General features: G+C 40.7%; 1 protein-coding gene across 1 annotated transcript in view; it reads left to right on the top strand.

Moving 5' to 3' along the window:
- The window catches only part of LOC149781402 (ceramide-1-phosphate transfer protein-like), a 56,611-nt gene that overhangs the window by 23,245 nt on the left and 5,813 nt on the right, over window positions 1-27,553 (top strand). The window lies entirely within an intron of this gene.

Below are 27,553 nucleotides of genomic sequence, written 5' to 3'. Positions count from 1 at the left end.
ACGTCAGTTCAATTCAGACATTTATTGTCGAGGTTATAGTATAATATAAGGTCCGCAAGAATTTGTCGGTGAGTATACTTGTGGAATTAACTCACAAGTATGGCAAAATATCCTCGACAACAATCTGAAATAAAACTTTCACATTTTAAGAAATATATACCAAGGCAAATAGTACTTATTTTGGCTTATTAAGACCTAACTCAGTAATTCTCAACCTATTTACATCAGTGAATCACACTTTCAAATGTCGATGTGTTATGTGGGCCACGCCCACACAACTTGTTGCAGTGTATCAGTTGAAAATTTATTTTGTATCTGTTATTTAACAGTAATCGGAGCAATGCAGATCAAGTCAATATGCTATTAAAACTCTCTTTTCTACACTATGGGGAAAAACAAGGCCTCCTCTTTTGGCTTTATGGAATATTTACGTTTGTTTTCATCCAGCAAATGCTGATACATGGGCCGCAGCAGTGTGCTGATTTTGCTGCATGCGCCACTCGAGTTGTGGGATAATAATCACTGGGTACTAACTTATCATCGTGCCCACAAAATGTGAAAGAATTAAATGTCAAAGGTTTATTTAGACGTATTTATAATGTGTTTTGTTCAGTGTCTGACAAGGTAACATATTATACCTAGATTAAGGTAAAAACGAAGAAATATTTCCGTAGTTGTGAATGCACTAGGGATAATCAGCTTCGCCTACAAAATATAATGTTCTGCCATTGTCTGTTCAGTATCGTGAGTAGGTTTAAATATAGCTACAGACGTGGGTCCAGGCTAAACAGTTTGTCTAGCGGTAAGGAATTTATATCAGAGCAAGATTCACTTTATGTTTTGGAATTCTGCACGTGTATTTTGTTGAATTTACCTTCTTGAATGTGTTTTTATTTGCTTATTTATATCACTGAAACATTTAGCAAGCGCTAAAAGATGCACGAGCGTGAAATCTCATTTCGTGATTTTTGGTAACTCGAATTTGTGCGAGCCTTAAAGTTCGAACCTTGATCATCTGCTAGGAAAAATATAGTAGATGCAGATTTGGTTTAGTACGTATGAGAACAAATATCAAATTAATGAAGCATAACATTTACAGTGGTGGAGCTATTAAAATGGTTGATATATTTTAAACCTTCAAACAAATATGGTGTAACATTTCATTAATGACATACAAATATTCGCTACGTATTCATGTCAAAACCGACAATTTGTGCAAAGAACTGAGATGTAACATTCAGCTATATGCTATGTGATTACAAGAAAAACAGAAATTATTTACAATATACCACTAGCAAGCAAGAACGTTGTTGATTATTTAAAGATGAAATAAACGTTACACCAGTTCAAGATCTGTGTGATCAAAGAAATAAGTTATATTCATTTAGGGCTTCAGCAGTCGTTACTGTTTATGTAACCATTACATGTGACTATAAAAAATTCGACCTGATGCTAGCTTTATTTTTATAAATACAATTTTTCTTCACGTTTCGTTTCATTTATCAAATAGTTTTCTCTTCTAGCTAGTATGTATGTGATTCTTTTACACTAAATAATGCGTTTTAATACATTTTAACCTCTATATGAGTAAGCAAGACCATTGATAACCTACGAACAGAGAAATGTCTATAATCATGGTATTTGTCAATTGCAAGACATTGATTTACATTACAGGCGTATTTCTCATTCACAGCCTTTACCTCAAACAATAAATATCAGCAACGCCAACATTAAATTCACACAATCAGTACGAAACATAGGTGTTACTCTGGACAGTACTCTCACATTGCACCAACATGTCATGAACATATGCAAGGCTGCATATCTTGAGCTGAGACGCATCAGCTCATTTCATAAATATCTTTCAGTTGATGCCACTAAAACACTTGTGTGTTCATTATTACTTTCAAGACTGGACTACTGTAACTCAATTCTTTCTGGTTCATATAAATATCTACTCCAGAAACTTCAAAAGTTCACAACACAGCTGCTTGGATCATAATTAGAATACCACGATTAGAGCACACCTCCCCGCTGCTCTGTACCCTACACTGGCTATCCATTCGATCCAGAATCAAACACAAAATTTATTCTCTGTACTACGTTTCACTGTCGGACTCTTGTCCAACATACCTATCGGATCTCACCCACGTGTACACACCAGCAAGATACTTGGGCTTCTCTTCTGACAGTCGTATACTCATTATTCCCATTATGAAAACAAAGTCATATGGACAGCGTTCTTTTGCATACCAGGGCCCAGCAACGTGGAATGAATTGTCCACTGAACTTAGACATAAAGACACAGTAATCACATTCAAGAGGCCTCTCAAAACTCACCTTTTTCGACAGTAGTGAAGTGGGCCACTTTAGCCTCAATGGGAATTAGCATTAAAAACACCCGTGGGCCACTTTAGCCTCAATGGGAAATTTAACATTACGAAAACACCTGGGCCACTTTAGCCTCAAGGGAAATTTAACATGGGAGAAAATTTTGGGCTTGTTTAGCCTCAAGGGGAATTTAACATGGGAAAAAATTTTGGGCTTGTTTAGCCTCAAGGGGAATTTAACATGGGAAAAAAAAATAATCTTGGGCTTGTTTAGCCTCAAGGGGAATTGAACATAGGGAATAAATCGTGAGACTGTCTAGGGACAAGGGGAATTGAACAGGGGATTTTTTTAAAAAAAATAAATAAATAAATAAAAAAATGGGGTAGGCATTTGAAAGTCTATCTCTTTTCGAGAGATTGGAGTGGCCCTGAAAAGGGCCTTTGGGTTTATGTTAATGTACCCATTAACATAAAGGGCACGGCATTGGTCTTCTTCTTGTCCTTAGGCTGCGTCTCATAAATGAGTACTCTTTTGAGGCATCCTTGTCTTTCTACGTAGATCCTACGTTTCCACAGGCTCGTGTCTGTCCTATGGACAACTGTCCAGTTGGATCGGACATACATGGGTATGTCCGTCCGGAACATCATCCTTGACACAAGCGTGGAAGATTGCACACCTGTCCACATGTTGAGGCGCCGAGAACAGGTGAATCAATGCAGTGAACTGCGCTTATTTATAGGTAGAGGTAGGATTGAAACGGATTGAGTTTGTTGACCAACCTAAACACGCGTTACAAAATTCAGTCAGCCCGCATCCAATCCGAAGAGAGCAGTCTGTGACGTCACGTGGTCTATATAGATTCGCTAGCGCCTGTGCGCAGTCAATTCATGCGACAGTTATTCATGACGGAAACTCAGAAAACGATCAGTTGGGGTGCACCAACAGTGGAGACCACCCAAGGGAACCCGGACTTACTTTCAGAAGAGGTGAATTGGGATTTTGTGGATTTTCTTACCTCGCAAGAATTTGTTCCGGAACCTTCGTCACCTTCTCCTTCATTACTGCCCGTGGAGAATTTTAGACAGAGACAGAAAGAAGAATTGGAGAAATTTATACAACAGCAAAAGGAAGCGGAACAAGCTTTTCTCCTACAGCAACAGCAGCAAGAAGAAGAGGTAAGAAAAAAACAACAACAACAAGAAGCAGCAGCAAAGAAACAAGGGTGTGAAAATCAAACGGTCACGGTACTGTAAGACATTTTAGCGGACTTAAGAAGTCTGAAACAAATGTATCAGACTTCTTTATTACGACCGAAGAGAATACGACCTTCCCGAGCTAAACACTCCAACCCTGTGACTAAGCCTACCGTGCTACCCTTAGTGATTTGAACCAAATCATCATCATCAACAGTACGCAGTCCAGAAGTAGGCCTTGGCCGTGGCAAAGGCTTAAGACAGTTAAAGTTGATTGCTTAAACTCACCTCTACACCAATAACCAAAGGCCCTTTTCAGGGCCACCCACGTCTCTCGAAAAGAGATAGATTTCAATTGCCAATAACTCAAAAAAAACCCAACCATTTTACCCCATAGTACGTGTGTATGAATGTGTGAGTGTACGTTCTTATTTTAAAATCAAAACCCAAAGACACTTACCTTTTTTATACCTAATTTATTCTTTTATAAATATTTACAATCCAATTCACAATTCACAACAGAGCACTTTAAAAAGTTCATAGACTTCTTCTGCCTCATTGTTTAGTCTCTGTTTTTTGATATTCTTCACCGTCACAGTCTTTTCCTCCTCTTCCTCCTCACTTTCTTCCCTTCTTCTTTTCTTCTCCTGTTTCTTTTTCTTCACCTGTCTGCTTTCTTCCTCCTCTTCTTCTTCTTCTTCCTCTGAAGAATCCCTCTCTTCTTCTGACTCCTCTTGTTTCTTTTTTGGGCAATCTGGAGACCAATGTCCTTTTTCTTGACAATGATAACAGGTATCTTGACTTTTGTCTCTTTTAACCCCTGTTTTTCTTTTTTGACGGTCTGGACACTCTGAAGACCAATGCCCTTTCTTCCGACAGATATAGCAAGTATCTTCACTTTTATCTCGAAAAGAAGGAGAGTAGTCCGAAGGCTGGTCTGAAGAGAATTTTCTAATGACCCTTCGCAAAGCTCTGATGAAACGTTCCATCTGGGTAGTCTCTTCCATCGTTGAGCTCGGTTTGAGAGTGAAATGAATAGTGAAAGGACAAGACACACACCCTTTTATATACGCTGGTCTGCCATGACTATAAATTAGTCCATGCTGTTTAAATTTTAGTCATTTGACGTTTTTCACTCAAGTTGAAACGATCCAATTCATTTGAGAAGAAAGAAGAAGAAGAAAGTAAGAGGCAGAAACGTGATGTATCGCCTCGTACCAGGGCTGAAGTTTTGGCACAAATTCATGCCAGTGATTTTGAAGAGGACATGAGTGAACCAGAATCCAAACCCTCTAAACAAAGTTCACCACCCTTAGTCAACCCTGACAAGTACTATTCCATGCAAGAGACGGAAAAGCGTCCCTCTAGAAAATTTAGAACCACGGCTTACAAATACACGGTGAAGTTTAAAGATTTCAAGGCCGAAGTACCGTTAGAGAAATCAGAAGGGTTCATCACAGAGATGTGGGATTCTTTACTCACCACACTCAAGCGACAATGTCAACCCAAAGAAGACGATCGCTTGAGACTTTCCATACAACACGACGGCTTGAAATCCCATGTTTGGATCGAGTTTAGCAGCCCTGCAGAATTGACCGCTTCCAAAGTCATGGACAAGATTCAACACGTGCAACAATCCAATGACCAGTTTGACATCACCGATGGAAAAGCCACACTGGACATGACCCACGTCTCTCCTCCTCAAGGGACTGGCCGCAAAAAGATCTTATTGGTGAACGACCTTCGCAGCACCAAAAAGAGTCTCGTCCGAATTAACAACCCTCAAGACCAGATGTGTTTAGCCAGGGCTATCGTGGTGGGACGAACCTATGCTAACAAGAATGACACGGCAGAATGGAAAAGAGCCTGGAAAACTATTCGACAATCGGACCGAGCCAAACAACGAAGTGAAGCAGAACTCCTGTTACAACAAGCCGGCCTGTCCAAAGACACACCCTGTGGCATTCGTGAAATGCAAACATTGCAAGATGTCCTAGCTCCACGCTACACCTTGAAAGTGCACCCTCAAGAAATGCGTTGGCCTCTGTTGTTTCGAGGGAAAGACTTTAAGGATGGAAAATACATTCATGTCTATTATCACGATGAACATTTCGATACCATTACCAGTATCTCCGGATTCCTGGGATACAGATATTACTGTGAGAAATGTGACTGTGGCTATAACAATCGAGAACAACACAAGCATTGTGGATCGAAATGCTCAGGATGTTTGGCCTCTCCACCCTGTCTGAACGAAGGGCAAGAACCAGTGCATTGTTCTGCTTGTCTGCGCACGTTTGTCAGCCCTGCCTGTTACCAACAACATTTGAAGACGCAAGGTTCACAGCAGAAATGTGCTTGTCAACTCCTGAGATTGTGCCCTACGTGTGGACAAGGCATACGTATGTTCAGGAAAGAAAAAATGTCACATTTGTCACCACATCGTGGACTTGGAACACCAATGCTACGTGCAAAAATACCAATCCCAACCAGAGAAAGAGGATGGACACAAGAAGAAAGGCAATTTCATCTTTTTCGATTTCGAATGCATGCAAGAGACCGGTATTCACATTCCTAATTTCTGCGTGGCTGATCGAGCGTGCGGGAAGTGCATCCAAGAACCTATCTTCAGTCATTGCCTTCACTGCAGTAAGATTCCCGGAGGGCGTGAAAAAATCTTTCGGGGACCGAACACGCTAACCGATTTCGCCCGATGGGTCTTAAACCCCATCGACAAGACGTGGAGCCAAGAGGACATCGAACGTTATCGAGATTGTCATCGCCATGCCACGGTGATTGCTCACAATTTCTCCGGATACGATGGACAGTTTCTTTTGAGATACTTTACGGAACATGGCACCGAACGTCCTAAAGTGACTTTGAACGGAGCCAAAATCATTTTCATGCAAGTGGGACAAGCACAGTTTAAAGATTCGATGAGTTACTTGGCCATGCCTTTGAGCCGAATGCCTAAAACGTTTGGAATGACATAAATGGTTAAAGGGTACTTTCCACACTTTTTCAATACGGAAGCCAATCAACACGCCGTTCTACCCCATTTACCTGAGGCTCACTATTACGACCCTGACAACATGCGTACCGAACAACGAGAAGCTTTCTACGCTTGGTACCAGGCTCACGCCTCAGACCCTTTCGACTTTCAGGAAGAAATGCTAAAGTATTGTCGTTCCGACGTGGACATTTTACGTCGATGCTGTGGAAAATTTCGAGAACTGTTCATGGAACACGGAGGGGTCGATCCTTTGAAAGAAGCTTGCACCATTGCCAAAGCCTGTTCCTTAGTGTACAGGCAACGATTCGTGCCTGAAAACACCGTGGCTGTCATCAGTCCTCAAACGACCAACTATGTCAAACGTCAATACTCGGTCAAAGCCCTACGCTGGTTACGTTACTTGTGCGACAAGGAAGACAAATGGATTCAGCATGCCCGCAACGGAGGGGGTGAAAAGACCATCGGAACGCATTCGGTGGATGGCTGGGACTTAGAAAACCCCAAGATCGTGTACGAGTTTAACGGTTGCTTATTTCACGGATGTCCCGTCTGTTACCCTGACCGCGGCACTAAAAATCAGTTTTTACAACGAACCATGGAAGACTTGTACCAGGCCACTTGTCAGCGACGCCTAAAGTTAGAACAGGAAGGATACCAAGTGGTGGAAATGTGGGAACACGAATACGATCACCGTTTGAAAACCGATCCCGAGTTTAAATGCCTCGTGGAAAGTTACCAGTTCATGGACCCCCTGAACCCGAGGGATAGTTTGTACGGAGGAAGGACCAATGCCACCTGTTTGCTGTACCAAGCTGACGAAGAGAAAGGAGAAGAAATCAAATACTTGGACGTGTGTTCGCTGTATCCCTACGTGTGCAAATATTGTCGCTTTCCTGCAGGGCACCCACAATTGTTCACCGAACACATCGACCTGAAAAACATTCGACAATACGAAGGCTTGATCAAGTGCAAAGTTTTGCCTCCCACGAACCTATACCATCCCGTCTAACCTCACCTTTGCCAAGGCAAACTGATGTTTCCTTTGTGCCGTACTTGTGCGGAAACGTGCAACCAAGATCAACCTTGTCATCACACCCAGGACGAACGGGCCTTGACGGGGATGTGGGTCAGCGTAGAATTGTTCAAAGCTTTGGACATGGGATACCAACTGTTAGAAGTGTACGAAATTTGTCACTTTCCCAAGACACAACAGTACCACAAGGGTGACCCCACTCAGGCATTTTCGCAGACTACATGGATGCCTTTTTGAAACTGAAGCAAGAAGCCAGTGGCTATCCTTCCTGGTGTCACACTCCCGAAGACCAAAAGACATTCAAAAAGAAATACTGGGCATAAGAAGGCATCACTTTAGATCACATCGAGAAAAACGAAGGCAGGCGATCGTTTGCCAAAGTGATGTTAAATTGCTTGTGGGGCAAAATGGCACAACGACCGTGTTTACCCAAGACGGAATATTTGACAGAACCTTCCCGCTACTTCCAGATGATTCACGACAAAACCAAATTCATGAAACACGTGAACGTCGTTCGCGAGAATTTGATCTTGGTCAATTACGAAGAAGATCTGGACTTTGTACAAGACGACCCCTTTGGAAATGTCATCATTGCGGCTTACGTGACAGCTCATGCTCGCTTAAAATTGTACGAAGCTTTAGAACTGTTAGGGGAAAGTGTCCTGTACTTTGACACGGACAGTTGCATTTACATCCATCACCCGAGTCAACAGCACCCTGACATCGAAGGAGACCGTTTAGGAGCCTGGACAGACGAGCACCCCGACGCCAAGATTCTAAGTTTCGTCAGTGGTGGTCCAAAAAATTACGGCTACGAATACCGGGACAAACAAGGAGAAGTGCACACGACGTGTAAAGTGAAAGGATTGACTCTGAATTATCGTACCAGTCGTGTGGTCAACTTTGGGGTATTGAAAGAAGCCTTGCAGTCTAGAGAAGATGAACACTTTAAAGTGATCACCTATCAGCCCAACAAGATTGTACGTTTACCCACTCACCACATCGTCAGTCGACCCTTGGAAAATGTCTATCAAATCGTGTACCAGAAGCGAGTGCGACTTCCCAATCATTTCACCTTACCGTATGGACACGTCGGTATTGGTCTGTATATAAAAAGGAACCCTAGGCAAGGTCGATAGTTCATTGTGACTACCAAGACCAAGCGAACAAGATGAATACTTTCAGAGAAACACAAAACATGTTCAGACAGGCACAATTCAAGTTTGGGGGCTCTGAAGTGGAATGCGATTGTGAGCCTTGCGATGGGAACGATGCTGTACGTTGTGACCTTAGCGATGCCGTAAAGCATCGTGGGAACTTTGTTCTCACTACCCCTATCATGGAAAGTGATGCTGTGCGTGCCAAACCTGAGGGATGCGAAAGCGATGCCACTCGTCCTCTCGGACACTTTACTGGGTTTCATTTTAAAGGTGAATGTCCACCTTCACGTCTACCTCCCTACGGATGTCATCCAGCCCTGAACAAACTCCTGTCCATGTCACCCAACCCTCATCGAAACGAACCTGTGAAAGACGAATATTCGTTCCCTGTGCGTTTGTCGGAATACTGCGACTTTGAAAATCGTCTTCAATCGTTCAAAGGAAAATGGCCTAAGTATCTGGGAGGTCCGACCCCCGAAGAATTAGCCAGAGCCGGATTTTTCTACTTGGGCGAAGGGGATAAAGTCATGTGCTTCAGTTGCGGTGTGTCTCTTCACCACTGGGAACCGCAAGATTCGGCCTACCTAGAACATGCTCATTGGTCACCGAATTGTCATTACTTACCTTTAGTGGGACCGAGACATTAAAGTAACTTACCATGTCGCTGAAGAAGAAGAAACCAGATTGGTTAGGAGTCAAATGTTGGACATCACTGAGACCAGTGTTTAAACTTCATTTCAAAAACGATATTGAATCATTACCTAAAGAACTGCAAGAGAAGATTTACAAGGAAGTTTGGCAGGGGTTTGCCAGAGTGAAATCTCAATGGGTGACTGTAGAACTTTTGTGCCGAGAAATTCACAAGAGGAAAGTGAAAAAAATCAACCAGTGTGTTAGATTTCTCTGGGTCAAGTGTGCATTCGTCCTATTATATTACTCTAGACCGTTTACATCAAAAGAGTTCAGTGACATTCTTGGACGTTACCCTGAGTGGCAGTGGTCAGAAATTACTCACTATGTGGATTACTTTTGCTCTAGGAGAAGATTGTGAATTGTACGGACTGACCTATTCATGGATGCTTTGCTAGAGAACATTCGTGCTTTGCCTGTGGAATTGAGAGAACGCATTTACCGAGAGCTGGTCAAAATACAAGTCAAACGTAAAGAACAATTGCATCCGTTACGTCACCAGATGTTTAACCACTGGTACCTGAATGCTATACAAGGACTGATTCAGTTGAAAGTGTTCCATTGGACAGACATTGATCAACGACCCCCTAGTTTTAAAAAGGATTGGTTTGCTATTGATGATTCTATCTACTACAATGTAAACTTACTGCATCGAATTCAGAGGAAGAGTTAACGAATTACCAACATCTTTTACACAATGTTAACTTAGTGAAAGAGGAAACTTCTGAACGAATTGTAATGTGTAAATTAGTGACTAAACGATTTAAATTCGACACTGAAGTAAAACAATGTCTGTGCAAACGGTACATTTCTTGTGTCAGAAAGAGGATTTAGTATGACCTATTCATGGATACTTTACAAGAGAACATTCGTACTTTGCCTGTGGAGTTGAGAGAACGCATTTACCGAGAGCTGGTCAAAATACAAGTCAAACGTAAAGAACATTTGCATCCGTTACGTCACCAGATCTTTAACCACTGGTACCTGAATGGCATAAGAGGACTGATTCGTCAGAAATTGTTTCAGTGGTCAGACCTTGTTCATCACTTTCAGTTAGTGAATGAACTAAATGTTCGTAATTTTGGTTACTTCGAGATTCACCTAGAGCAACGTATTGAGGAAGACGAGCTAAAGGATTACCAACATATTTTACGTGGAATCTGCTTAGCGGAAGACGAAACATCTAGACAAACTCTGAAGTGTAGGTTACAGTATGCAAGATTTAGATTCCCTACTGAAGAACGAAGATGTGTAGTTAGAAAGTACCTTTATTGCTTCCGAAATAAAGAGACTATAAAATCAGGAATCCATGCCACGGCTTATGTCACAAGTGATTGAACAGATTCCGTGGCAGGAACTCAATGACCATATTCAAACCGTGGATCATTACCATCAATTATTACAAGAACTGTATCCATTCAATTTGGGACGACGCATAGTGTGTGTCTTAGTGACTTGTTTTCTGGGATTTCGTTTACCAGCCGATTCCTTGTGGACTCTTTACGATCAGTACTTACCACCCCAATGGCCTTAAATGGTCACGAAAGACTCCTTTTGCTCAAAGCCTTGCGTTTTCATCTGGATACTTCTCAACCTCAACAGGAAAAAAAAGATTCGTCAACTTTTAGCTACCGAAGACGTGTATGACGATGTGTGTGTAGCTTGTGACTTACACCCCCATTGGACAGATGTTCGTGACTGGAAAAAGGGGGGTTTTGAGGCTTGGACCCAAGAAGTGGCCCAGTATGCACAAGAGTTGTTCAAGGAAAAAAGTTACTTTTCAACCTGTGTTAGTGACAGTGCCAGAAGAACCCGTCACCGAGAACAACCACTCGCTTCAGGACAGGACTGTCATGGACATTCCTGAAAGGTCATTCCGGGAGGACACTTGTGTGACAATACCTCATGTAGAGACTGTAAGAACATTACACACTGTCCCTAGGACATCTTGGTTACCCAAAACATGTTGTACAGAGACTTGTTTATATTCCACTTTGATCGTTTTGGTGTTTTTTATTCCTGTACATAACTATTTGGCTTTTATGTATTTTTGTCTTTCGTGTTGTTCATATTTGAAACATTCAATAAACGTGTCCTGAAAAAGTATATAAACTCTCGTCTTGTTTGTTTTCGTGTCACAAGTGACATTCCTAACACTATGGCTACCTCTCTGTCTCTGCTCCCTCTTCCTCCACTGTCAAAGTCATCGACGAACACTTAGATCGTGCCAGTTGGGAGGCTTTGTATCTTCGCCATCCCTTTAACATGCTCATTGCTGGACCTAGCGGTTCAGGCAAAACCGAATTCGTCAAACGTTTGATCGAACATAAACATCATTTGATCGATCGACCACCTCAGCGCATCGTGTGGTGTTACAAAGAATGGCAATCGGCGTACAGCCTCTTGTGAGAAAGTCAAGGCGATTCCATCGTGTTTGTGGAAGGTATTCCTAAAGAAGACGACGGCATCGTCTCTGACTCCCGTCAACCCATTTGGTCATTTTCGACGACATGTTAGGAGAAGACGAAGAAGAAATTAAACTGTGGTTCACGCGCAAAGGGCATCATCGTAATGCCAGTGTCGTTTACATCACCCAAAATTTGTTTCAACAAAGTAAAGCCCATCGCACCATCAGTCTTAATGCACATTACGTGGTCTTGTTTAAAAGCCCTCGAGATAAATCGCAAGTGCAAGTCTTAGCCAAACAGTTAGGGACGCCTTGGCTGACTCAGGCGTACGACGATGCCACTCAAACTCCACACGCCTATTTACTCGTCGATTTGAAACCTACGACCCCCGATGATTTGCCATTTCGTACCCACTTTTTCACCACTGGTGCCAAGACGGAGGGCCTGTCCTGTACACGTCTCCGTCCTCGACTTAACTTCACTCAACAAAAAAAATCTATAAAAACCTTAGACACTTTTCGTCTGTCTCACACAGTTTGAACATGACGTCCCTTCAGTCGCATCTTCCCGTTAAATTGATTCGTGCCTTGTATGGCATCAGCCGAGAAAAAAATCCACAAATACGGGCTCGTGTCTTAGAAGCTAGTCTCATAGAAGTCTTACGATGGTTCACTGTGACGGCACATCAATTACTACAAGGGATCATTCAGATTCCTCATCAAACCAAACGCTTTTTTGATCGAAACAAAGTCGCTTTGACCCAACTGGCCGATACTCGCATCGACACTCAAACCAAAACACAAATCATTTTGAAACCTGGAGGGAACGGTACTCTAGGAGGGGTCATCATTCGCTCTCTCTTAAGATGGAATCCTAATGTTCCGAAAGTTCTCCCCAAGAAAAAAGTCAAACGAAGCTCCAAGAAGAAGAAGAAAAAGTGCCACGGTGTCAAGACCAAGTCCCCAAGGAGACCCGTGTCTCCGAGAACTTCTCCAGTGGCGGGACCCTCCTCTTACCAGACACCACCCCGGAAAAAGAAAAGAAGCCCCCAGAAAAAGAAACAGAGAAAAAGTCCCCAGAAAAAGAAAAGCCCACAGAAGAAAACTAGTCGCAAGAGAGGCACTTCGACCAGGACGCAACCTTACACTCGCAAACCACGACCTGCAAAGGCGGTGACCGCGTCTCCGGTAGCCTCAGGTTCATTCACTTCCCCGTTGATGTCACCAAGAACTGAAGAGTACTTGGAGACGTTGATCACACCAAGAACATCTCCGTCAAGAACTTCCCCAGTGGCAGGTCCCACCAATTTAGTGGCAGTGGCTGCTGCTCACAAAGTACCTGCTCCCAAAATCAAAGTTCAAGAGAGATCGGGCATGTTACAAAGTTGACTGGATTTGTCCAAGCAAGAACTGGCTCGATTTAGTCCGTTGCGTACCCCTGCACGACGTGTCATGCCTGTCCTGAAGTTAATACGACGTAAAGACAATCAGTGGCGACGCGTTCCAGTATTAAAAAGGTGTGTGACCGAGTAGGGGTATCAGTGTTTTGGTGCTCCTGAAGATGTCACCCTCCAGAAAACATCTCTCTTCTAAACAGCCCCAAGGAAAGAAAAGGAAAGGACTGCCTCCTCATTTAGTCAAACATGGGTACATGTTATCTGTCCTGTCCAAGCTTCTCCACCCCTACGAAAAAAATTCATTCAATCAGCCTCCAAAGAGGTCATCGATACCGTGTGCGAATGTTGTTCGAACGTCTTGAAAGGCACGATCCCTTTGTCCAAACACCAGAAATAATGCTTAGGCAAACATCGTCACGTTCTTCGCCAAATAGTTAAAAAAAAAATTCCCATTCGTCAAAAGAAGAAGATGTTGGTCCAACGAGGAGGCATTTTACCCCTCTTGTTAGGTCCATTGCTGAAAAGAGTCTTGGGAACCATGTTGGGAGGACTGGTGGGAGCAAGATAAAAAGGCCCTCTGAAGTCCCAAGATCTCAGAATCGACCCTTGACAACCCCATGGAAGGACGAAAACTAGCTTTAGTGCCTTACAAACGATGGATGGAATACCATCGTTGACAAGAACAACGCACCCCGCATTTACCTCCCAATCCCAATTTGAGCGAGATGTCCCAGTTACAACATGAATTGCAGTCCTTGATGGATCGCCAGAAAAATCGCAAAAGTACAGTCAACTCTTGCAACGATTGCAACTCTTTCACCAGAAAGCCTCAGACGAAACAGCTCTTCCCACTCTGAAAGATTTTAAGACCTAGATGAAAAGTCCAGCACCATCACCAGTACCACCACTACCAGTGACCAAGACAGAAAAAGGAGAATAATAAAAAGGGTTTCAAACTCCACCAGAAAAAGTACGCAAGTTAACAACACCACCTACCTCCAGAATTGGATGGATTAAAAAGATGATGACCACCCCTTCTTCATCACAAGAGAAAAAGAAAGTGAAGACAAAAGTGAAGACAGAAGTGAAACAAGAACCGATATCCCCTGTTCTGACATCCTCCTCTTCGACACCTATTGCCGGTCGCACGCGCAAAGCACTGCAATCCAAGAAAGTACCCCAAGAGAAAAAGAGTAGCATCTTCCAAGAGTGGGTGCCTTATTAACACACAAACCAACAAATGGAAAAAGTCTTAGCCAGTATTTACTACGATCCCTCCCATCCTGCAGGTTACGCAGGAGTTCAAAAATTGTATCGTGCTGCCAAAACTCGACTGAAAAGTCTCCGTTTACCTCAACTGCAACGATGGTTACAAGAACAAGCTACCTACACTTTACACAAACCCATTCGACGCAAGTTTTCCAGAAGTCGCACCCGAGTGGAAGGCATCGATCATCAATGGCAAGCCGATTTAGCCGATGTCTCTCATTTGGCCAGCTACAATCGTGGCTACAAATATTTGTTTTGTGTCATCGACGTCTTTTCCAAATTTGCCTGGGTCGTACCCTTGACTTCCAAATCGAGCAGCGAGTTAGTGCGAGCCCTGCAACGAGTGTTGAAACAAAGCGGTGGTCACCCTCTTCGATGGCAAACGGACAAAGGTACCGAATTTCTGAACCAAGCTTTCCAAAAAGAATTAAAGAAACGTGACATTCATTTTTTTACCACCGAGAATCCTGAAACCAAAGCCAGCATCGTGGAACGTATTCAACGCACTTTGAAAGAACGCATGTGGAAATATTTTACGGATCACCACACTCTGAAGTACATCGACATCTTACCGCACCTGGTGCAAGCGTACCATCGAAGCATCGGACGTGCCCCGCAAGAAGTGACTTCCGAGAACGAAGTGTTGGTGTTTGAGCGCCTGTTTGGTACGTCCCCGACGAGGGCTGTCCCCAAGAAAAGTGGAGTGTTGGCCGTAGGAGATTGGGTACGCATTGGCAAAACCAAACGCACTTTCGACAAAGGTTACTTACCTAACTGGACTACCGAATTGTTTCTTGTCACTGGACGAGTGCATGGCCGTCATCCTGCCGTCTATAAATTGGAAGACATGAACGGAGAAGTGCTCAAAGGAACGTTTTATTTGCCCGAGTTACAACGTGTCACCAAAAAAGAAGACGACGTGTACGACATCGAAAGCATTCTCGAACGCATAACCCGTAAAGTGGGTAAACGACGTGTCAAAGAAGTCAAAGTACGTTGGAAAGGATATCCACCCAGTTTTGATTCTTGGATCGACGCTTCGCAAGTCATCGACTATAAAAAGAAGTGACCATCACGCCCTTTCACACAGACGCAGCTACGTCGACCACTTCTTCACCCAGTTCTTCTCTGCAAGATTTACAGAAACAACCCTTGTGGGTGTGGTGTGGAGAACGTGTGCCTAAAACGCAAATCGTCTTTTTCTGCCAAATCTTCGTGGTGTATTGTGTCATCGGTGCAGCCATTGCCAATTTGAGTTTGCAACAAGGAGACAAACAATTGTGGACCATTTTATTGAGCAGTTGCATCGGTTACCTGCTTCCCAATCCCTCCCTGAAATTCTCTTCCAACGGGAACAACGGGAACCTTGTGTCCAGTGCCAGTGTCAGTCACCACTCCGATAACAACAACAACAACCCTATTTTGGGCGGAGACACGCCTCTGACGTCCAGTAACCCCTCGGACAGCCACAGAACTCTGGAATTATGAGTCACCAAAACCAATTTCACTTAACCTTACCCAGTGACAGCTCCATGGAGGTGTTTCCCAATAACACGTTGTGCTGTTACACGGCCAAATTACCCCAGACCATCCAACTAGATCACGAAGCCCATTGGGAAGTGGCTTTAGTAGAAATCATTCACCCGACTCAAGTCCTCAATGTCCTTCCCAATCAAAATTTTTTTGATGTGGAAGTTCATGACGAACAATTGCAACAGTACTTGGATACCTATGGCAAATATAACAAGAAAACCCCTGGCACAAAAAATCAAAAGTACACCACCTATCACTTGTTCGTTCGCCCAGGCTATTATTTTAGTGGTCAACATTTGGTGAGCACCATAACCTCCAGGTTTAATGTCGTGTTTGTGAAAGCTTTGGAAAGTGTCAAAAAAGTGTCACCATGGAATACCACAAAGCAGCTCGTCGCTTTTTGATGAAATTTGACGGGAGTAAAATCGTGTCCATTTTATTTTGTCCTGAATTTTTTGACATATTGGGCGGAGACATGGACATGAGAATGGCCATGCTCAAGAAAAACGAATTACCAATCATTTACGACAACGAGTCTTTTAGCAAGTTATTTCTTGCCCCGGTAGAACTGAACCAAAGACTGAATTTGATGTTTGTGTACTCCGATGTGGTGGAGTACAACGTGCTGGGACACACCTCTGTGCCGTTACTGCGTGTCATTCCTTTCAAAGTGGATTCTGCCACGATCGCTGACGAGGAAGGTGGAAACACTTACCACGTTCACCGCGAATTTGTACATCCTCACTATTTGCCTGTCAGTAAGTCTTATTTGGACACGGTCAACATTGCTATAAAAGGAGATCTGGGACAAAATATTTCATTCACCAAAGGAAAAGTCACGGTGAAACTCCATTTTCGAAAACCTTTCTCTCACGATTCGTAAGTCATGTATCCAGTGTACCGAGGGGTTGCTCGACAGCGAGGACACGGTTTAGGAGATATGTTAAAATCGGCCTTTCGTTCGGTGGCTCCGGTGTTGAAACCGATGGTGACACGCGGATTGCACGCCTTGAAAGATGCGGCATTGACACAAGGCAAAGAATTTCTCCAAAATGTCATCATCGACAAACAAAACCCAAAAGAAGCCTTCATGAGGGCAGGCAAAAATGTCTTGCTGCAAACGGGTAAAGACCTTTTGGGCCGACGAGACACACCTATAAATGCCCTGCACGCTACCGAGTCAGGCATTCAGCCAGGACAAGGCAGAAAGAGACGACGAAGAAAATACCCTTTCACCAGACTTCACACGTCTAAAGCTAGAAAGGCAAAGAAAAGAAGAACCTTTCGAGACTTAGACGTTTTCGATTATTGAGAAAGAGAAAAAAATGATGCACCGAGAGTCTTGCGCTTGTTCCAAGTCGGAAGTGGATCTGTTTGCCATGCCACCCACCATGATGACCATGCAAGAATCCCAATGGGTGGAATTTCACCCCGTCTCCTCTTTGACGGATTCCGCTCCCATCGAGTTTGAAATCAAAGGTCAGCCCGAAGATTACATCGATCTGAATAGCAGTTATCTGTATTTGAAAGTCAAAGTGATCAAAACGGACAACACCAATCCAGGAGGCGATGCTAGAGTAGCTCCTTTCAACAATTTCATGCATTCCTTGTTCAGCGAAGTGGACTTGTACTTGAATAACAAACTGGTCAGCAGCAGCATGGATACTTACCCATATCGTGCCTACCTGGAAAATCTCTTGACGTACGGAAAAGAAGCCAAGAATGCTCATCTGGATGCTTGCGTGGTATGGAAACCTGACACGGCAGGTGTGGCCACGTTTAGCGACACAGTCCTGACAGAAGATGACAATCCTCATAACGTGGGGTTTAACGACCGTCGTAAGAAAATTCTGCAAGGGCGAAGTTTACAACTGATGGATCGTTTGCATTTGGACATGTGGTTACAAGAAAAGTATTTGCTCAACGGGGTGGATATCCGTCTGAGACTGAATCGTAGCAGTGCCGCTTTCCATTTGATGGCCCATGCCAATGAATACAAAACTATCATTCAAGAAGCGCGACTTTACGTGCGTCGTGTGGAAGTGTTACCTAAAGTGGGAAACGACGTCAGTCAGACGTTGAGCAGAACGACCGCCAAGTATCCGATACGACGCGTAGAAGTGAAAACGTTCACCATTCCCGCTGGACAGCGTTCTATGATCGAAGATCATCTGTTCCAAGGACAGTTACCCAAACGTTTTATTGTTGGTATCGTCAGGAATTCAGCCTTCAACGGAACCCACGATCAAAATCCTTTTGAGTTTCAACATTACAATGTGTCCAAGATCGAAGTCAGTCGCGACGGCAAGACCTTGTGTACCCGACCCTTTGAGCCCAACTTTGGTGTCGCAAAGAATTATTTGAGATCGTACTTGTCCCTGTACGAAGCCACGGGACAGTTAGGAACTAACACCAGTCACGGTATTTCGTACGACGATTATGCAGGAGGCTATGCTTTGTGGGGTTTTGATTTCACTCCAGACCAAGGCAGCGACGAGGGACATTTCCACCCTATAAAATCGGGTCAGATTCGTGTGGAACTTCAGTTTGCAAATCCACCTCCAGATCACACAGTGAACGTCCTCCTGTATGCAGAATTTGACAATACCATAGAAATCAACAGTTTGAGAGAAGTCATTCTAGACTATTAGAAGCCATGGAAGACTGTTATCCCTCTTTGCCTAGTGAAGAAACTTTGAAGATGGAATGTGAGGAGACCGGGGAAGAAGAATCTCAAGACAAAGACGAAGAAGTTATCATGATGAAGTCAAGATGGCCAGAACAAGAAGCCCATTTAGTCTCCTGTTTTGCCAAACACTTGGTCGAAAAAATGACGGAATTGATCAACAAAGATTGCTATGGATGTCAAAACGATCATCCCAGTCAAATTCAACACGATAAATGCCTGATGCTGAGTCAAGAAGAAAAATTGAACGAGTATCTGGACGAAGCTTGGAGTCTCATCTCGGACGAAGTCGTGTTGCATCAGTGGTATAAAGACTTGCGTGAACATTCTTGTCCACCATTAACCACTCAAGAGATCCATCGTATCGAAGCTCTTCTGAATCAGAGTGGGGAGACGAAGCTAAACGCCTTTTACTTGTCAGACATTTTCAAGCAAAAAGTCAGGATCGAATTGATCACTTATTATTACCTGTGAAGAAGAAAAAAAAACCACACAAATCAATGGATACCTGGGAACTTTATTACCTTTTGAACCACAGTTCATACACGGCTTCTTGGAATCCTGTCGTCTGTGCTAAAGATGAACTCCCTCATCGCAAACCTCAAGGCCATCAAGCTTATGTGATCAACATGGACAACAGTCATCTCCCAGGAACCCACTGGGTAGCCGTCTACTTTCCTCAAGAAGGATGTGTGGATTGCCTCCTTTGGAAGACGATATCATTAACTTTATCAGAAGAAATGCTCAGATCACCCGATTCAATAATGTGAAATTACAAGGCACAGATTCCTTGGTGTGTGGACAATATTGCGTGTATTTTCTGCATCATCGCAGTCAGAGCTATTCCTTTGAAGATTTAGTGAACCAGTTTGATCCTCGTTCTTCTTCTAGAAACGATGTGAAAGTAGATCGATGGTTTTGTGACCATTATGCTTATCTTTTGTCTCTAGCTAGGAAACGTAGTGTCCATCAGTGGCCTAATGACTTCCAACAGTGGAAATCACAATTTCATTCACAACGTTGTCAGCCCTGTCCAAAATAATGTGTGAGTTGCAAAAAAAAAATGTTTGTAATTTGAAAAAATATGTTTGATGTTATATTGTTGGATTATTGTTAAAATTGTTAGAGTTGTTTGTTAGTGTTAAGTGATTTTGAATAAAAAATGTTGTGTTTTGAAAAAAATGCCTTTGTGGTTTGTTTTGCTATAGGAATCTTGATTCATGCTCTTTGACTTCTTACTATCCCTCTCATGACACTCACTGAACGTTCCGGCTCGAAAACCGTATAGGGATGTTTTCCTTCACGTCCGCGCTTTGACTTTAAAGCCGGGGTAGTTTCCAGTCTAACCATCCATTGTCGACTCATCCTTCTACGAAGATGTGCTCCAAACTAGCTAAGCTAAACGAGCCTACATGAATTTGCATAGGGTCAGACACAGTCTGATACCGAAGCCAGAAGAGATAGAGAATGTGAGAATGTTAAAAGTCACTGAAGACCTGATAGAAGAGCTCTTCAGAGAAGAAGTGAACAGGGAGAAAGAAGAATGGACAGAGAAGTACAGACTTCAGAAACAGCAGAGAGAGCAGCAACAGCAACAACAGCAGCAGCAGCAGCAGGAACCTGAACCTGACAGAGGCTTTGTCGATTGTCGTATCGACACCAAAGAGTTCTTCTTCTCTTTCCGAAGAAGCAGACCTATGGTCAGAAAGTCTATCGTCAGAGGACGTCGCATTCTTAGAAAATAAAAGATCGCCCTCGCTTCAACTTCGCACACAAAAAACAGCCCTTTTCATGGCTACCCCAATCTCTAGAAAAGAAATAACAATCAATTTGCCAATGTATGTATGTAGAGTAGTGTGAATATAAACAATGACTCTTTTGTGGTGTGAGTGTATGTGTTGGTGTGGATAGTAGATAATGATGATGGTTTTTTTTTTTTTTGCTGTTTGATTTACGTGGAGAGTAGATTTGTGGCTTGATTTGACTGTTTAGCGTTAGTGGATAGTATATTATTTGTTTTATGAAATTTTTTAGAATCGTAATGGGTAGTATAAAAAAGTAAGTGAGTGTTTCTTTTAGGTCCGCGCGTTGTTTGGTCATAATCTAGGTAATATAAATTTTGTTTTAAGGGGATGTTTTCCTTCACGTCCGCGCTTTCACTATAAATTGAAAATCGCTTGGCAGTCTAGCTACCCTGTTCATTCGTTAACAAGACAATGAATACCAGAATTGTAAAGCTTCTAGAACTCCAGATGCACCTGGAATATGCCAAGCGTATAGTGAATGAGCTGGCTGCAGAGGCCATAGTAGAAGAGGCAAGGATAAAGAAACAAGAGGAGGAAAGAAAACAGAGGGAAGAGGAGGAAAAGAAAATAGGAGAGAGGATGGCTTACAAGATACCAGAGACAGAGGATTGGGGTGCTGAAGCCAATCATCCTCTCTCTGCGCTCTCAAGAAAAAAAGTAAAAGGAGACTGGGGAAGAAGATGTGTGTGTGGTGCCAGGCCTGGAAGGTGCCATCATTAACCAGGTGTCACTGGAGTTCAAAAACAAATAGCCCTTTTCAGGGCTACCCAAACCTTTAGAAAAGAAATAGTAATAGATTTGCCAATGTGTGTAGAGTAGTGTGGATATAAACACTGACTCTTTTTTAGTAGTGTGAATGTGTGTGTGTGTGTATTTGTAAGCGCTCACGTACGTTTGTGTGGATAGTAGATTATTGGGTTTTATAAGAGCTTAAGCTGATTTGTGTGGATAGTAGATTTGGGTTTCATTTTAATGCTTTGCGTGTGTGAATAGTAGATTTGGGGCTTGTTTATTGCTCCTTCACGTATGCGGATAGTAGATAATATGAAATGAGAAAAGTAGGGGATGTTTCCCTTCACGTCCGCGCGTTTTAAGTGATGATCTAGGTAAGATAAGTTTTGTTTTAGGGGGATGTTTTCCTTCACGTTCGCACTTTTCGTATAAGAACCCACAGTGTTAGTCGTTCGCACCATTCAAAGGAATAAACAAAGAAGATGGGGGTGACAAAATTATTTAACGATTTGAGACATAGCTATTTTGGGATCATGGATGGGACTTATGTAGTAGAAAGATTGAATAAGGAAGGAAGATTTCAATGTAGCCTGAACAATGTGAAGAGTCTTGGAGTAGCAAAAGATCTAATAGGGGGAATGATTGAGGAAGAAGTAGAAAGAATCAGAGGATTCATTGACCCACCTTACGTGAGAGTAGGTACTTTAAAGGAAGCCTTATATCATGTCATAGAAGTCAGGAGCTTCCTAGAAAAAAGCTTTTATTGGACTGACTGGTGGTACGTAAAGTGGGGTTTTAACCAGTTGATAAAAGCAGAAGAACTAATTAGAGAGGTAATGAAAGTAGAAGTGATGAAGATAAAAGAAAAATGGAGCAAAGAGAGAAAGGAAGAAGAGAATAAGAAGAAGAAATTAGAGTTTGAAAGATTGAATAACAACTGGATGAAGATCCAACAGAAATTCAGAGATATGGGTCATCCTGACTGGATAACAGAAACTGAAAAGAGGAAGAAGAAAGAAATAACGGAAAAAGTGAGGACTTGGTGGAAGAAGTGGAGAAGTTAGAAGAAGAAACCCAAAGGCCCTTTTCAGGGCCACCCACATCTCTCGAAAAGAGATAGACTTTCAATTGCCTACCCTTTTTTTTATAAAAAAAAAATAGAGACCCTCCCTGTTTCAATTTTCCCCTGTTCCATTTCCATAGACCCATCAGGTCGGGACCCTATTAAAATAGGGTCCCGACCCTGTTCCATTTCCCCTTGAGGCTCAACAGGCCCAAGATTTTTTCCATGTTAAATTTCCCTTGAGGCTAAAGTAGCCCAAGATTTTTTTCCATGTTAAAATCCCCTTGAGGCTAAACAAGCCCAAAATTTTTTCCCATGTTAAATTCCCCTTGAGGCTAAACAAGCCCAAAATTTTTTCCCATGTTAAATTCCCCTTGAGGCTAAACAAGCCCAAAATTTTTTCCCATGTTAAATTTCCCTTGAGGCTAAAGTGGCCCAGGTGTTTTCGTAATGTTAAATTTCCCATTGAGGCTAAAGTGGCCCAGGAGTGTCTTTAAAGCTAATTCCCATTGAGGCTAAAGTGGCCCACTTCACTACTTTCGACTGCAAGAACAAACTTAAAGACCTATTAATGTTTACTACCTGAAATATTCTCAGCATGTTTTTTTATGTTTTAATGTTTTTCTAATTTCACGGTGTTTGTTTTTGTAATAATATTATTATATGTTTTTTATCTTATAGGTGATGTCTAATGTTGTAAAGCGCTTAGAGCTTCTAAAGATTAGGCGCTATACAAAGTCATTATTATTATTATTATTATTATTATTATTATTATTATTATCTGTTGTATGTAATTTGTATTCAACAAAACGTGATGGTTTATAATCAAATCCATACATTTCAGCCAATTCTTTAGTTGTAGTTTCAGAATTACAAACATCCAAAAATCAAAAATCCTATATATTCCTTTACTAACAATTTCTTATCATAAGCAACTACTAAGAATATATTTTAAACAAAATTGGAATTTACTTTTACTTTTAGAACAAAATACGTATATGACATCTTACATCTGGATACTCCTAAACCGGTACAATGCAAAAATCATACAGCAACAAACATCCATACGTTTAATTGTATGTTCAAACTCCTGTTCGTTTTTCCTTTTCTTATGCATATTTAATTTCTTTTATGTGTTTGACCGTTTTCCTTGAGTTTTTGGTGCTTACGTGCTTTGTATCTTGTTTTTAAGTAATAAATAAACGTTTACTTGGGTTTGAATTCAAGACACATTGAGCATGACCTCAGCAGATTCCAGAAACAAATTTTTTACAGTTTGTGGTAATTTAGCACTGGGAAGATTGAGTTCATCAGAAAAGGTCATTCCGACATAGCTCAGGTGGAGGATGTATGTAAGTTTGATATCAACAGTATTATTCATTCCTCCTTGTAATATAAGTTTGGAATCGTTTACATTTGTATTCAGATATAATTTGTTAAAATCACGGCTATTGGCACATCAGATCATTCGAGGCTATTGGTGCATGAGCACAACCAAGACTTGGAATTCATTCAGAACACCACAAGTTTAGACTTGGGATAGTACTTTAATGACTGTTGTGAATTTAAATCATAATACTGTAAGTTCCTTTCACAATTTCACTTTGTATTCTTGGGAAATAAATTATTTTTTGAATTTTACAAGCCTTGTTGGGTTTGCTTTTTCTGCTAGTAAGTGCAAGACCGTGGAGTCGTAACGATTGATCATTTCTAATACCCATTTTTGTGTTTAAATGCAGTTTGAAAGTTTCGATGCTTTCGTTTAGTTTGGTTTAAACAAAGCTACCCCATGATGCAAGCCTGCCTTTCTGTGCATTGCTATTTTGAGCGCATCTGATTCCGTTAGCAAATTATGTTTATAATTGTGAAATACTTTCATCATTCTTTTCATTCTTATGCCTTTCTTTAGAGCCGCTTTGCACCGAACATATATTATTAAGAAATGTTTCATCAATATTTTCTTTTGTATCTCTTCAATGTTCTACGCATCAGTGCGATAATATGAGAGCTGATTTTGTCATTAATGTTCTGAATTTGTTGTTTACATCAGTGAACGATTAATCGTTAGCCGTTTTCTTAGCTCTGATCATTCTTTCTTTCAAACTCACTTTGTTGTTCAGGTCTATTACTATTGTTTGTTTTCTCTGGTTAATCATTTTGCAACTGTGACAGTGTGCTAGTGTTGGCAACCATATTATTGCTGAATTTGGAAAGTTTTAGGCTAAAATTAACAATTATTGTTTTATTTTCTGGGTCCATTTGACAATTTTTTTGTTGCTAATCTCATTATGCAACTGTTAAGCTTGGAATTGTAAAGTTCCTTAGTCTACTAGATAACTTGCTTCTTACATCGCACTTGTAGTGCACTTATATGCGAGTTTATGCATTCTTGTGTTGTTTGTAAATATTGTTGAGTATTTGGCCTTTCTCTTGTCTTTTAGTTTGATATGTAGACATAATATTAAATATATGTTGGAACATGAACTTTGCGTTTTCAATCTTTTTGTTCCTATGTCATCTATCTATTTTTGGAACTCTTGAATTTATGGTGCTCTTTCATGTTTCAACACCCAAAACTTTCACACTGAGTAGATGTCACACACACACACACACACACACACACACACACACACACATATATATATATATATATATATATATATATATATATATATATATATATATATATATATATATATATATATATATATATATCTGTCGAATCATACAAATTTATAGTTATTGTTCATAATATACACTTTATAAGTATTACATATAGTGACTATAACTATTGTATTGAATACTAAAACGTTTGCAATATTTTCTTGAATGTCCTATTTTGATGTCATATCTTCGTTAGTGTTGTTCACGCACATGTCATGGTTATAGAAAACATACGGAATTTGTTTTCATTTCGTTCTTCTCGTTTATGTCAATAAATATGATGTTTTCGAGTTATTTCGAAATATTATAATAATCAACACCAAAGTCAATTCTCTAAAATGAAATAATTTATATTCTGTATTATCATATAGATTAGTAAAATATATTTCCCTATCAGGCCGTCCGTCTGTGTTGCTATAACTTTCCATTGGCTTGTGATAACATTATAAAACCGAGAGTAATTTTTTTTTCTATTTGATTTCTTTACTTTCTTGTGACAATTATGGAATTCCTGTATGATGCTAGCTTATCCAAAATCATGTTCTCTTTTATTTTTCTCCTTCAAAGATTTTAACTCTTTAGTATCTTGGTTCTTCCTGAGTAAATGTTTATTCAATATCGTTTATTTTTTGCAGTCTAAAATTGGCACTATGATCTTTGTGTAATATAGAATCTAAAGGTGGTTCATGTCATTGTGTCTCCAATTATTATGTATTGCATTGGTAAATTCAAATGTAAACCCCTTTATTTCAATAAAGTAGGCCTGCGGCCCATAATGCAAAGTTCTATTTTGTGATATACACAATTAGAACGCCGCATTTTCTTTAATACAGTTGACATATAATTTTTTTAAATTTACTTGTACACTTATTTATACACTTATTGTATTCTGATGGAGGTAAAAGAGTCTTTCTCTTAGCAAATGATCTTTACAGGTAGTATCATAAATTATACAGCGTCACTACATCACTGCTAGCCATAAGCGAGACAAATAGTTCAATGTTTGGTTGTACATAACATACATTTATATATATTGTCGTCTTTAAATATTATATTCTGGACGAACGCAAGCAAAATAAAATTCATCCTCTTTTATTATTTGTTTTTCCTACACAGTTCACAAATCTAACTGCTCTTCCAATTTTCCCCTTCTTGTTTCAGTCATTAGCTTATGAGATAATTGCACTAAATGTTTTATTTAACTTAAAAGGTATATTACATGAGAAGTATTTCTCACATTTTAATAGGGATTTATACTGACTATAGTAATACTATTTTGAGGAATTAGTAATATTCTCTGACCATCTCTGAGATGTTGTTTTGTCTAATTCTTTGTGTGAACTCCAAAATAAATTTTCGTCGCCAACATCTTGTATTGCATTGACATCTTAGAATTTTATGAAGCATTTGTAAAACGTACATTTGTATAGATTTTAGTGGGCTTTTCGTCGGATGCATGTGTTATAAACATTCTTTGTTTTTACCTTTTAATACTTTTAACGTAATTATCGCAATTATATATATCTGTTTTTATTTTTTTTAAAAAGATTTATTTTAAGGCAATCAGTTCTAAGCTGTCATAGTGAAATTGGAATAACTAGTTTGTTGGTCGATTGGAATTAAAAATTCACATCGTTAACTATTGTAATTTTTAAATTCATCTTCATGATAAACTGTTACTGACTGTAAGTATTGAATATGGTGTTGCATGGTAGATTATGTTGACTATGTTTGTTGTTTCAGTTGTCATTGATTGGTGTACTTTTCAACCTTTCATTCTTTGTTGTTTGTAATTTTTTGCTTATCGTACTTTTACGCAAGAGAAGACCTGCCTTAATACATTTTGTAAAAAAGAGTAGAGGGTATTATCAATTTAACTCATTCATTCAAGTATAAATGGGAAACTGTGTTTATTCCAGGTGTTTGTGTTAACAAATTTTTTAATGTTACTGTAGCAAGATAATAATATATCTACTATAATACCTATAGCAATAGCTACAATATAGCCAAGGTCCAGTTCCTTGTATGTTGCCATGCTATGTATCTGTTAAAATTTACAGCATCATCGGAAAACGAATTTATTCCGTTTTGTTGCATTAGTGAATTCCACTGGATTTTGCTTTCTTTAAGGTTTTGTTGCGAAGTTACAATTTTATTACTAACTATCAAATACATGCACTTTTTTGAACTGACTTGGATTAATCTGAAGCTGGTGTTGATTTTCTTCTTCAGTCTCTGGTCTTTCTGCATCATTTGATCTTAACCAAAGATGCCTTCGAAGTTAAGCTCTACGCCGATTTTTCTTCCTTTGTAAACTAAACTTCTCTTGCGAAATTCCAATCTTCGATGATTCTTTGTATCTTGTTTTTTCCACCTTCTATTTATATAACATCTACATTATAAAGTGAAATTTCTTTTAACTAAATTTTATGGACTTAACTCATCTTACTACTTTGTTAAAAGTAGCAGTAGTAGTAAAGAGTGCGTGTTGAAACCTTTATTGAAAATGTGTGTGTGTGTGTGTGCGCGCGCGCGCGCAATTTGGACTTTAACAATTTTTCAGTCATATCGCTACGA

The sequence above is a fragment of the Sinohyriopsis cumingii genome, chromosome 15, assembly GCF_028554795.1.
Source record: "Sinohyriopsis cumingii isolate HCF-2022 chromosome 15, ASM2855479v2, whole genome shotgun sequence".
Classification (NCBI taxonomy): domain Eukaryota; kingdom Metazoa; phylum Mollusca; class Bivalvia; order Unionida; family Unionidae; genus Sinohyriopsis; species Sinohyriopsis cumingii.
The sequence above is the reverse complement of the archived record's forward strand: the minus strand, read 5'-3'. Positions and strand labels throughout refer to the sequence as shown.